Source organism: Eleutherodactylus coqui, chromosome 9 (genome assembly GCF_035609145.1).
Source record: "Eleutherodactylus coqui strain aEleCoq1 chromosome 9, aEleCoq1.hap1, whole genome shotgun sequence".
Taxonomy (NCBI): Eukaryota; Metazoa; Chordata; class Amphibia; order Anura; family Eleutherodactylidae; genus Eleutherodactylus; species Eleutherodactylus coqui.
This window is the reverse complement of record NC_089845.1, coordinates 63,209,760-63,221,920: the sequence shown is the minus strand read 5'-3', so window position 1 is coordinate 63,221,920 and position 12,161 is coordinate 63,209,760. Positions and strand designations below refer to the sequence as shown.

Here is a 12,161-nt window from a genome sequence, read left to right as displayed (position 1 = left end):
GCTGTACCAGGGGTTAACGCTGCTGCTGTACCAGGGGTTAACGCTGCTGCTGTACCAGGGGTTAACGCTGCTGCTGCAGCAGCACATGCAGAATGTCACCCAGCTCCAGGATGTGTCACCCACAGCCTTCCATAACACATAGGGCACGCCACTGACTACATGCCACCCAGTGCCCGCAGCCCCCTGTCCCCACAGCACATGCACCCACCGTGTGTACCTCCAGGGCTCCGCTGCTTGGGAATGGCCAGCACTATATGAGGGGTGCAGGTGGCAGGTTCTACCCCCGCCAGGTGACAGTCCTCCGTCGGGAGCCGCCTCCGCCCCCGGCCGCTCCTCCTCCAGATGTGCTCAGGTTAGTCCGGGCTCTTCCTGCACGGCCGAGGCGCCGCGCTCCTTCCGTCTGTCTTCTGGGGGATTAGAAGCGCCACCTGCTGGAGCTGCTCGGAACTGCAGGCGTCGTGCAGTCATTTGTTACTTGTTAACAGCGGACAGAAGTTACTTCCTTCCGCCAGAGGTGTCCTGTTTGTATCTAAAATCTGAAAACATATGCCAAAGGTAATAATAACCTTATATTGGGGTTAAAACTGTAAGTTTTATTGGAAACGAATACAATCTCACACTTTCCATATGAGCAATTAACCCCTTAGGCCGCTTTCACACGCGTGACAAAATTGCACAGTTTTCTGGTGATGCGACAGTGCTACAAATCGCATGTATGTGAAGCCCATGCTTTCCAATGGGTTCCTTCATATTAGCAATGTTTTGTAGGCTGCTAAATTGCAAGAAGAAAAAATTGCGGGCTGCTAAATATTGCCGCGATTTGCGATGTTTTGCAGCCCATGTGTCGCTATGGAGCCTTCCATTGTGTCGCATCACATCACACGGAAACGTGGTTTTGTGCGGTGCAACTTTTACAGTAGGAAATCCTACTGTTTCCCCTAAAATAACCCCTAGCTGCAATACAATACCCTATCAGGCGCTGCCCGCTCCACCTCACGTCTCCTCTGCAGCTCCAGCACACTTTTCTGTAGTCTTCAAAAAACCCGCCCCCAAGGAAACACTGGCTCCGATTGATTCTCAAGCGCCACGGCTCAGCCAATCATTGCAGCGCTTGATGAACCAATCACAGCCATTCAATACAATAGGGTGATTGGCTGAGCTGTGGTGCTCGAGAACCAATCAGAGCCAGCGCTTCCTGGAGGCGGGGTTTTTGAACCTCTTACTAGGAAGCGCTGGCTGAAAACTACAAGCAAGTGCTGGAGCTGCGGAGGAGAAGTGTGGAGAAGACAGCACCTGATAGGTGATGTATTGTGATTTTTTTGTTTTTAAAGGCAGGGCTTATTTTTGGGGAGGGGCTTATATTTCAAGTCCCCCCAAAAAATCTCGGCAAAAGAGCGCTTCAAAGTCGCATGACTTTGTAGTGCCACAAAATCTCAATATCATAGAACACAGATGTGATATTGCTACGATTTTCTCGTGGCGATATTGCTGTCACCCTGTGAAAGAAGCCTTAAGGACATGGTCTATTCTGGCCATAAAGATGCGACGATTTTTTTAGAGGCTTTTTATTTGCACTTTTTAAAAACCGTAACTTTTTTATGTTTCTATCGACATGGCCATATAAGGACAAACTTTTTTTTAATAGTGAGTTAAGTTATTATACAGGTTGGGTGGGATTTTTTAAAAGTTTGTATTTTTTAATATAAATAGGGAAAAGTGCGCAAAAATGTTTTCTGTTATTTTTTTTTTACTTTTTTCTTTTTATACTAATTTTAATTATTTTTGTATATCTCTATAGGAGACTTGAACCATAACAGCTAAGATCGCTGTGATGATGCATTGCAGGACTTCTGTACTGCAATGCCTTATCACTTACAATAGCGATTATAGGAAATGGCAAGCCCGTACATCTGTATCTGGTGTCCTGTTGCCATGGCGACCCATTGGCCCTCCACAATGTTATCGGGGAGGGCCGATGACGTCACAGAGGGAGCCGGCTCCTTCTGTGAACCTTTTACATGTCACCATCTGCATAGATTGGGGCATGTAGGGAGTTAACAGTAGTGATCGCTGTTCTTATGTATTCCCTGCTTGACTATCAGTCACAGCTGACTACCGCTGTGGAATGGCACGTACTTTGCTTCTGATCCTGCGCCATCGTCATGACGTGTTATGTCCTGGTGCGCTAATACCAGCCTGCCAGGACGTAAACGTTTGTCATATAGCATTAGGGGTTAAAAGCCCATAACACCTACTGTCGCAGTATGTAGCACCATATAGTCAGGCAAAAGGTGGCTAGTAGATATAAATGCCCGCAAGTATGCATTACTGTAAGGGAGATAGCGCTATCTGACTGCTCATGCTTTAGACCTTATTCACACAACTGTATGTAGCAGCTATCGTAGCTGTGTCCAAATATGGCGACCATCTGCAGCATTGGATGCCAATCTATTCATTCAGATGAGCCATTTTTGGGTGCGTAAAAAAATTGCATTGGGAAAAATAGGACATCGGTGACCAATTTTTTATACGGCGCATGAAAAGATAGGTCTTGCCCTATCTTTTGCTGAAATATGCTGGAAGCTCCCATAGACTTCAATGGAAGCTAAAAAAAAAGGGTTGGGGAGGGAGTTACCCTGCGTACAATGCTGGGAAAAGAAGACAGCTGCCGCTATTTAAGCATTAGCAATCATTCCGAGGTTTTCCATGCAGCAGCGTATTTTCTTGTCAGCACGCGGCAGCCGCCCATGTTATTGGCCAACAACACGCTAATTAAGAACGGGACTTGATTGCAGATCTACTTCTTTCAAGCGATTTTTAACCACGTACAGCTAAGCTTAAAAACGTATACGGTCGCGTGAAAGAGGCCTCAGGGTCCTTTTAGACCGATTCTCGTTTGATCGGGTGAGTGATGTCACCGCCGGCTCGTTTGTCTTGTGCAGCCGGTTTATATAGGCGGATACATCGTTGGCTCATTCAAACAAGAATCATTCAGTCTTTCACATTCGCTGTATAAGTGACTGAGAGTGAATGAACGAGCGCTGGTTAAACCGAATGATAAGTGAACGCGCCAACCATGATGTTTTATGCCTGCAGAGAATAAACGACAAACGAAAAGTGAACATTCTTGTTCGTCGTTCTGTCATTGACTCTTGTTTAGACCAAATGATTCATTTTCGCTTGTTTGAACGATTTTTTGAATGATAATCGTTCCGCCTAAAACCACCTTTAACCCTATGGTGTCAGAGGGTGTAGCGGTAAAGACAGATACTCGAGCGAGTATCGTGCCTACCGAGCACCTGCCTGCTGGATTCAGGTGCCGGCGGGGGAGAACGGGGGGGGGGGGGGGAGATCTCTCTCCCCCCGCTCCCTCCTGCTCACACCCGCAACACAGCGCTCACCCCCCTGCCGGCACCCGAATCTTTGTGTACGAGCAGGCAAGTACTCGGTAAGGACGATACTCGCTTCAGTATCTGTCCTTACCAAGTACACCCGCTCATCTCTATTAATTTCCAATAAAAGTCATATTTTAGGGCACCCAATATAGTGTTATCAGTGCATTTGGCAGAAGTTTTTGGATTTTTGACAATAATTTAACCCTTTTGTGTCCTGAGCCACTTGTTTTGCCTGTTTGCACCTAGACTGTCCAGTCCTCGGAGCTTGCCGTTGTACCTCTTTGTCATATTGGAAGGGCAGTTTACAGATAATCACCATTATCATTTGTCTTTCATCAATAGGTAATAGGTCAATGTGCAAAAAGAATGATAACTGTCTTCATTGATGTAGCAGGCATAAAAATGACCACCACATTGGCAGCATTAACATATTCAATGCCACTTAGTGATATTTTTAATACCCACAACTCTAAGGGCTTATTAACTCGAACGCATTTCCACTGCGGATTAGGCACAATTTGGCTAACATGGTTAGGGCTTATTCACACGGCGTATTTTTCATCCGTATTTTGTGAGCCAAAACCAGTAGTGGAACACACAGAGAGAAAGAATTGCATTTCTTCCGTATTTTGGACCCGCTTCTGGTTTTGGCTCACAAAATGCTTATCCAAAATACTGATGAAAAATACGCTGTGTGAATAAGACCTTCAGGTGTTGTTTTACAAGTGTCAGAGACTGCTGCTAATGCTCGCAGTCTAGAGATTCCTGGTAAATTGTGAGCATTAGCGGTGACCATGAAGACTCATCTGATAGCACCCTGAGGTCTGTTCACACGGGGCAGAAATGCTGTGGAATGTTCACAATGCTAGAATTCCGCAGTACTTTTGCATGCACTACAGAGTCAAAATCCGCTATGTATCTGCAGCTGATTTCAGCAGATACAACTCCCTCACTTTGCACTGTCAGTGCGCATTGGCGCTCAGAGACTTATAGAGCATTGATCTGATGGTCAGGTAATACGGAAGTGGCATCACCTGACCAACAACTTGGGGCTCACTGACAGCGCAAGCATTGCAAGGTGAGGGGGTTGCTGTATCTGCTGAAATTAGCTGCGGATACACAGCAGATTTGGACTCTGTTTTGGATATGGAAATGCTGTGGAATGTGCTGCCCTGTGTACATGCACTTAGGGCTGCTTCACACTGGCGAGGGTTATATGAGGACATGATTCACGGCCCGATATCGCACTTCCCACCATGTGAAAGCCCCATGGATGAGAGGAGTTTTCCTGTGAAAACAGCTTCGCATCACTTCAAGGATGAAGGGAATGCCCGCCGCGGCAGAAGATTGCAGAGTTTCCCCATTGCTTTCAGTGGAACCAGCGCTGCTGCCAATAGCCCCATTGAAAACAATGGTTGATCTCGCAGAGAAATAGGACATGCTGCAATATCTTTCCTGCATAGCATCGCATTGCCATGCATGATAAAATCGCTAATGTGAATGAACCATATTTGTGAGAGATTTGAGCATCTCACAACGCACAAATCTTGTGCGATTTTCACGCCAGTGTGAATGCAGCCTTAGAGTACTTAGCAGAAAAACCACAGGAAATTCTAAGGCCCCCTGTCCACAAGTGGGATTTCGCATTGCTATGGAAAGCACCGACCCCTGTCCCTTGATTCTCCGCGGTCAGCCTATCTATTAGATTAGGCTGACCAGCAGAGATTCATCTGCGGCTCCTGCTCTCGGGCTGCGGCTCCCGCGGTAGAGATCCGCCGTGGGATACTGCAACGCCTGTGGACAGGGGGCCTTAATGTGTCTTCTTGGGGTTTTTCTTGGGGTTACATTATTAGATGTTAATGCTGTTCTGTTACAGGTATTAATCTAAGGCTAAGAAAAACAGTAAACCTCAGCCTAGCCCTACAGTGCAGGCACAAATCAATCCACACTGTGCTGCTAGAACCTTCCAGCCTTGATCCTATCGGGAGCTAGGGCTGTGGCAGGGGCGTTCCTCCTGTCGAACCACTAGCTTCCGGTGGCGTCAAGATACAATAATACCCTGCAGTTATAGCGCCAACCTCCCATGTAGTGTCCGGCGCTTGTAGCTGCAGGCATGGCTCCCGTTGATTTTAATGAGAGCCATGCCTGCAGTTACAAACGCCGGCCACAACACGTAGGTCGGTGCGGAGGCTTCCGCTCTGACCTCTGTGTTATTGCGGCGCTGACTATGTACTCACACAGCTGATCGGTTGTGGTCCCGAGCGGCAGACCCTGGCCGATCAACTATTGATGACCTATCCTGATGATAGGTCATCAATGATCTTTTCAAAAAATTGCTAATAAAATCATCATAACATAATTTTTATGTGTTTTTACTGAGTAATGCCAAGAAATCCACAACGCGCTTTCCCACCCAAAATAAATAAGAGCTGTGGAGTGTGCGGGCGGCAGGGAAATTGGATTGCAAAGGGTTAACATATACCCTGGCAGCTTTTCCTGGCATATATGATAAACCTAGCACTCAGATGCAATTTGCACTGAGCCTGAGTTTGGCAAGTATTTAGCAAAACTTCTAAAATGTGAAAGCTGCTCCTGTTTTCAAGGTCGCTCAGCTGTGCTTGTAAGAGGAACATTTCAGCATATTGTTCATTGTTATTCTATTGATACTCCTAAGAGCAGTTTTGGAAGGACTAAAGTCTACAATATGTATTCCTTTGTAGAGACACTCCGCTCGGCAGTAGAGCATTTCCATATGAGAACATGTCTGATTTAAAAGCAACTGAATGGGAGGAATTTATGACGTTTTTTGTTGTCAAAAAGGCCCACGTTTTTGCAGAAGTTTGCACAAGAGATTTTGCTAAAAATTTCAGACTTTTTGCTGTTTTATGCTTCTCACTCCACTTTTCCAAAGGGGGGAGAAGTGGCATGGTTTGCATGGTGTGAGGATTTTAGACAAATTTAAGATTCGTGACTTTAGAGCTGCAACATTTGTTGCAAACTTACTCTAAGGCTTCTTTCACACGAGCTCATATGGGCCGGCGTTTTCACGGCCCGTTCAATATACACTTCCATCTGGGGCGTTGAAGCTTGTGAACAGGCGCACAAACCTAACGTTTGTGCGCCCGTTCACACGGCATGGGGCCCGGTGCATATACACTGAACTCACCTTGCCGTCGCAAATTTCCCCCTCGCTCCCCAGCGCTCACCTGTCCTCTCCTCCCTGCTCGTTCTTTGCAATGGGAAGGGGCGGAGCTAAGCGCTTTCCCATCCCGCCTCCTCCCATTGATGGCTATGGAGAAGGGGTGGGGAGAGGGCGGGAGTTTAGCTCCACCCATGCCCCACCCCTTGTCAACAGCCAGCAATGGGAGGAGGTGGGCCTGGCCAGTGCTTAGCTCCGCCCCTATCCTGCCCCCTCCCATTGCAGAGATCCAGCGGGGAGGAGAAGAATGGTGAGACTGCACGGGAGGAGGAGAGCAGAGGGAGGGAGTTTGGAAGCCACACTGCTAAACTCCCTCCCACCTACGGCCGCTGCTATGGGCTCCCATAGGGGCCCATGCAGCGGCCAACCTAAAAACGCCTAGCGCTATATTGGGCTGGCTGGGCACTTTAATGTCTCAGGAATACAGCCATGTGATCTGATGTATTGGAATCTAATACATCAGATCATAGTGTATATCAGCCTGATGTGAAAACGGCCAGCTGATATGCACTTGTGTGAAAGAAGCCTCATAGGTAAAAAGTGATGATTCATCTCTAAACATATTTAAAGAGACTCTAACACCATCTTTTTGCACTCCTTTCTGAGGGCAGCACAAGGCAGCGACAGTCACACAGATTACCGTGATATGTCTAATGTGTGGATCTGTGCAGTAGTTTTTGAGAAACTTGCCTTTTATTATTACAGTAAATGCATACAGGACTACTTAAAGTAGTCCTGGATATTCATGTGCTGCAGACTAGCTCCACCCACCCTGCCCTCCAACCAATGACTGGCAACTGTCTGCTTATTACCGTACATAGTGAGAGAGCTGTTGATCATTGGTTGGAGATCGGGGTGGGTGTGGCTAGGCTGAAGCTCATGTCCTGTGTTCGGCTGCTACTAATAAGATGCAAGTTTCTCCAAAACTACTGCACAGATGCACACAACAGACATGTCACTGTAATCAGTATGAAGGGAGGGAGAGAATGGGGGGAGCAAACACAGTGAAGAGCTCAAGAAAATAATTGAATAAGTTTGAATGGATGAACCAGTGGTGGTCAAGTGGAGTGAGTGAAAGAAAAAAATGCGTATTTAGGCACTGCTCTGCGATAAATGGCATAAGACAGTGGAATAATTTATCCAGCTTCTCTTTTATTAAATTAATTTAAAACCAGCAGATCTGTGCTTTGGAGTAAACCCCTTCATCAGTCAAGCTGGGTAGAACATCACTCTCGTGGCTGGGGGATTTGGACCTAATGGGCTGGTGGTAGCGGAAGGCATGGGATGCCAGGACTAGGAGAACCTGGAGAAGTGGTAGCTCATTACTTCTTTTAAAAATTTTGGTGCACGCATCAAATTTGCAACTTTTTGTGGATTTTGATATTTTAAAAAAATTGGTGGGGCTTGCATTAGAGGGTGTGGCCATGTGCTGCCTCTCAGTTTTACTATTTTAATGTACACTAGAAACTGGCATACATTGTAACAAAATCTTACTCCAGCTAGTAGCTGGCACAGGTTTCAGTCTGGCACACAGAGGTGCCGCCAGATGCCACAACTATTAAGAGGCTCGCGGCTCTTAATACATTTGTTGCACTGCCACCAGCTGACAGTTTACTGAGACTGGCATGTAAAACAGCGGTCTGAGTAATTATGCCCTGCTGTTCTCCCTTTCTCCAGTTTAAAATGCAACAAATGTATCAAACTGGCAGAGTTGGCATTGGGGAGTGGGGGTAAACTGGTTAGCTGCACAGAGCCCCCATTCCCAAGGGCCCTCCCCCTCCTGTTTCAGTGCTGGCATGCTGGCATGCCTATCGTTAGAAGAGAGTTATCTGAATAGCCTTGCAACTGACAAATACAGTACAAGCTAAGGAGGTCCAAATGTGTTATTTCCCCCATGATTTTACACTGTATTTCAGGCATCCCTTTGTGTATTGCATATGCATTGACACCACCCCCCATAGACTTCTTTGGAGCCATTTGGTGTGTAAATGTGCACAAAATAGACCACCTTCCTTTTTTTGCGCGTGTGAGAAATGGATAAAAAGGAAACGCATAAAAAGGGAAATGGGAATGAGCCCAATTAAATCAGTGCATTCTATTCTCTGCATATATATGTCCAAGGGAAGGAGCCCTTAGAGCAAAATAACAAAATTATCTCTTCCTGCAGCTGCCACTAGGGGGAGTTTACGAACCCCATTACTACACAAATACATAAATGTATGTGCAAAATTTCCAAGAAGAATAAGGAAAATGTCCTGAACTGAAACGGTACATTTATGTAACGTTATTGTGCCAGACACTTGTTTTGAAATGAGAATGTCTGGCTGTGGGGTAAAAGAATTACACGTTAATCAGACAGATACTCTTACTTTCCTCTATATAAATTGCCCTTAATTTACTCCTCTCAGCATCACCAGCCGGAGAACTCCTGTTGATATCTCTGCTCAAAATGGAACAGAATGATTTTTCATCTGTTATGTGATCTTCTCCGAACTGAAGGCTGTTGAAAAGAGCATCAATAGCTCCTAATTGTTGTGTTTAGCAGAGTTTGTCTTAAAGTGGATACAAAGTTCTCCTATGAAACCACATTGTCTTACTTTGTAACATGAAACTATGGATTTTTAAAAGCTTATTCAAACACATTATTGTAATAACCCCCAAATTCCCTTTTCTTTGCATAGATTTAATGCCCTTTTACACAAAAAGATTATTCTTTAAAAAAAAAAAAAGTAAACGAGGGAAAACGAATAGAGATGAGCGAGCACCAAAATGCTCGGGTGCTCGTTACTCGAGTCAAACTTTTCGTAATGCTCGAGAGCTCGTTTCGAGTAACGAAACTCATTGAAGTCAATGGGAGACTCGAGCATTTTTCAAGGTGACCCCTGCTCCGCATAGGTGAGGTTGTGTGATTCACCTGAAAACATCAGAAAGTGATGGAAACACCACAAAAACGGATAGAGAACATCAGGGGAAAGCATGCATGGGGGCATCTGAGGCCGCGACCCTCTTTAAAAATTGTGGGCGATAGCCCACAATGCTGATGAGAGTTGCTGATAAATTAACGTATGATCATAATTCCAATCCCATGCCACCTCCGTCACAAAATTGTCAGGAGCCACAAACGTGGGCATAAAGCGGACTCAGATGCCAGTACTTCTACACATCTCCACACTACAGCAACACATTCTTAAACCAAAGATTTGTTTGAAGCAGGAGGTGTCACCAAAGTAGCCACCACAGGTATACAGTGACCCTGTGAAAGTCTCATGAAATCAGTCACGCTTCCTGTGAATGCTCCAATCCAGTATCTTGGATAACTGTGGTAACATGAGAGATAATACATGGCGAGCAGCGCTGACCCCCAAGGATGCATGCGTTTATCAGGCCTAAACCAATCCGGCTGTTTACCACTCAGGGCATTATACATCCGCGAACATCCAGAAGCAGGCAGTGTACAATAAGTTGTCCTGTTATACAGCTGGGATGCTTGCGAATGCCTTGTGCGCACTACTGGTCCCCGGCAGCCAAAACGCTGATGCACACAATGAGAGGAGTAGTAGTCCTAGAAAGGACTGTTGGGGTACAATTATTCCAATCTCATTAAATCAGTTACGGTTCCTTTGACCGCTTCAAGGACAGCATGAACTATGAAGAAATTTGAGTGGCCAAACATGGCAGAGTTGCACCCCGCCCAGGAACTTGGCCTCTGCCCACACCCTCATTCGGGCGCCCACATCCACGGGTTACAATTATTCCAATCCCGTTCCATCTCCGTCACAAATTTGTCAGGGGCCACAAACATGGGCATAATGTGCATTCTAGTACTTCTAACCAACAGCACAATTCAACAACCCATTCTTAAACAAAAGATTGCCTTGAAGCTGGAGGTGTCGCAAAAATTGCCACCGCAGGTATACAGTGAACCTGTGAAAGTCTCATTAAATCAGGTACGGTTCCTTTGATTGCTACAAGGACAGCATGAACTGTGAAGAAATTGGAGTGGGCAAAGCAGGACAATTTATTCTGTGTATGTGCCAGATAGCTGAACACTGCGCTGGGAAACCCCTGAAACATTTCTGTACCAAGAGTATAGGCGAACCCCTGAAATATTTCTGCACCCAGCGTATAGGCGAACCCCTGAAACATTTGTGTAGCAAGAGTATAGGCGACCCCCTAAAATATTTGTGTACCCAGAGTATAGTCAAACCCCTGAAACATTTGTGTACCAAGAGTATAGGTGACCCCCTGAAACATTTGTGTACCAAGAGTATAGGCGAACCCCTGAAACATTTCTGCACCAAGAATATAGGCGACCCCCTGAAACATTTCTTTACCAAGAGTATAGGCGAACCCGTGAAACATTTCTGTACCAAGAGTATAGTCGAACCCCTGAAACATTTGTGTACCCAGAGTATAGGCGACCCCCTGAAACATTTGTGTACCAAGAGTATAGTCGAACCCCTGAAACATTTGTGTACCCAGAGTATAGGTGACCCCCTGAAACATTTTGTCTCAAAAGTATAGACGACCCCCTGAAACATTTGTGTACCAAGAGTATAGGCGACCCCCTGAAACATTTGTGTACTAAGAGTATAGACGACCCCCTGAAACATTTGTGTACCAAGAGTATAGGCGACCCCCTAAAACATTTCTGCACCAAGAGTATAGGCGACCCCCTGAAACATTTCTGTACCAAAAGTATAGTCGAACCCCTGAAACATTTGTGTACCCAGAGTATAGGCGACCCCCTGAAACATTTGTGTACCAAGAGTATAGGCGACCCCCTGAAATATTTGTGTACTAAGAGTATAGACGACCCCCTGAAACATTTGTGTACCAAGAGTATAGGCGACCCCCTAAAACATTTCTGCACCAAGAGTATAGGCGACCCCCTGAAACATTTCTGTACCAAAAGTATAGTCGAACCCCTGAAACATTTGTGTACCCAGAGTATAGGCGACCCCCTGAAACATTTGTGTACCAAGAGTATAGGCGACCCCCTGAAACATTTTGTCTCAAAAGTATAGGCGACCCCCTGAAACATTTGTGTACCAAGAGTATAGGTGACCCCCTGAAACATTTGTGTACTAAGAGTATAGACGACCCCCTGAAACATTTGTGTACCAAAAGTATAGGCGACCCCCTGAAACATTTGTGTACCAAGAGTATAGGCGAACCCCTGAAACATTTCTTTACGAAGAGTATAGTCGAACCCCTGAAACATTTCTGCACCAAGAGTATAGGCGACCCCCTGAAATATTTCTGTACCAAGAGTATAGGCGAACCCATGAAACATTTCTGTACCAAAAGTATAGGCGAACCCCTGAAACATTTGTGTACCCGGAGTATAGGCGAACCCCTCAAACATTTGTTTACCAAGAGTATAGGCGACCCCCTGAAACATTTTGTACCAAAAGTATAGGCAACCCCCTGAAACATTTGTGTACCAAGAGTATAGGCGACCCCCTGAAACATTTGTGTACTAAGAGTATAGGCGACCCCCTGAAACATTTGTGTACCAAGAGTATAGGCGGCCCCCTGAAACATTTCTGCACCAAGAGTATATG

At 45.8% G+C, this 12,161-nt stretch overlaps 1 protein-coding gene across 3 annotated transcripts in view; it reads right to left on the bottom strand.

Moving 5' to 3' along the window:
* Positions 1-389, bottom strand: part of MBP (myelin basic protein) — a 183,434-nt gene extending 183,045 nt beyond the window's left edge. The window contains exon 1 of one of the 3 annotated variants that reach the window (XM_066579476.1): positions 209-389. The gene's annotated coding sequence lies outside the window, so the exon portion shown is untranslated. The remainder of the gene's footprint in view (positions 1-208) is intronic. The other 2 variants (XM_066579475.1, XM_066579474.1) reach the window with 2 other exon arrangements.
* Positions 390-12,161: the final 11,772 nt, after the last annotated feature.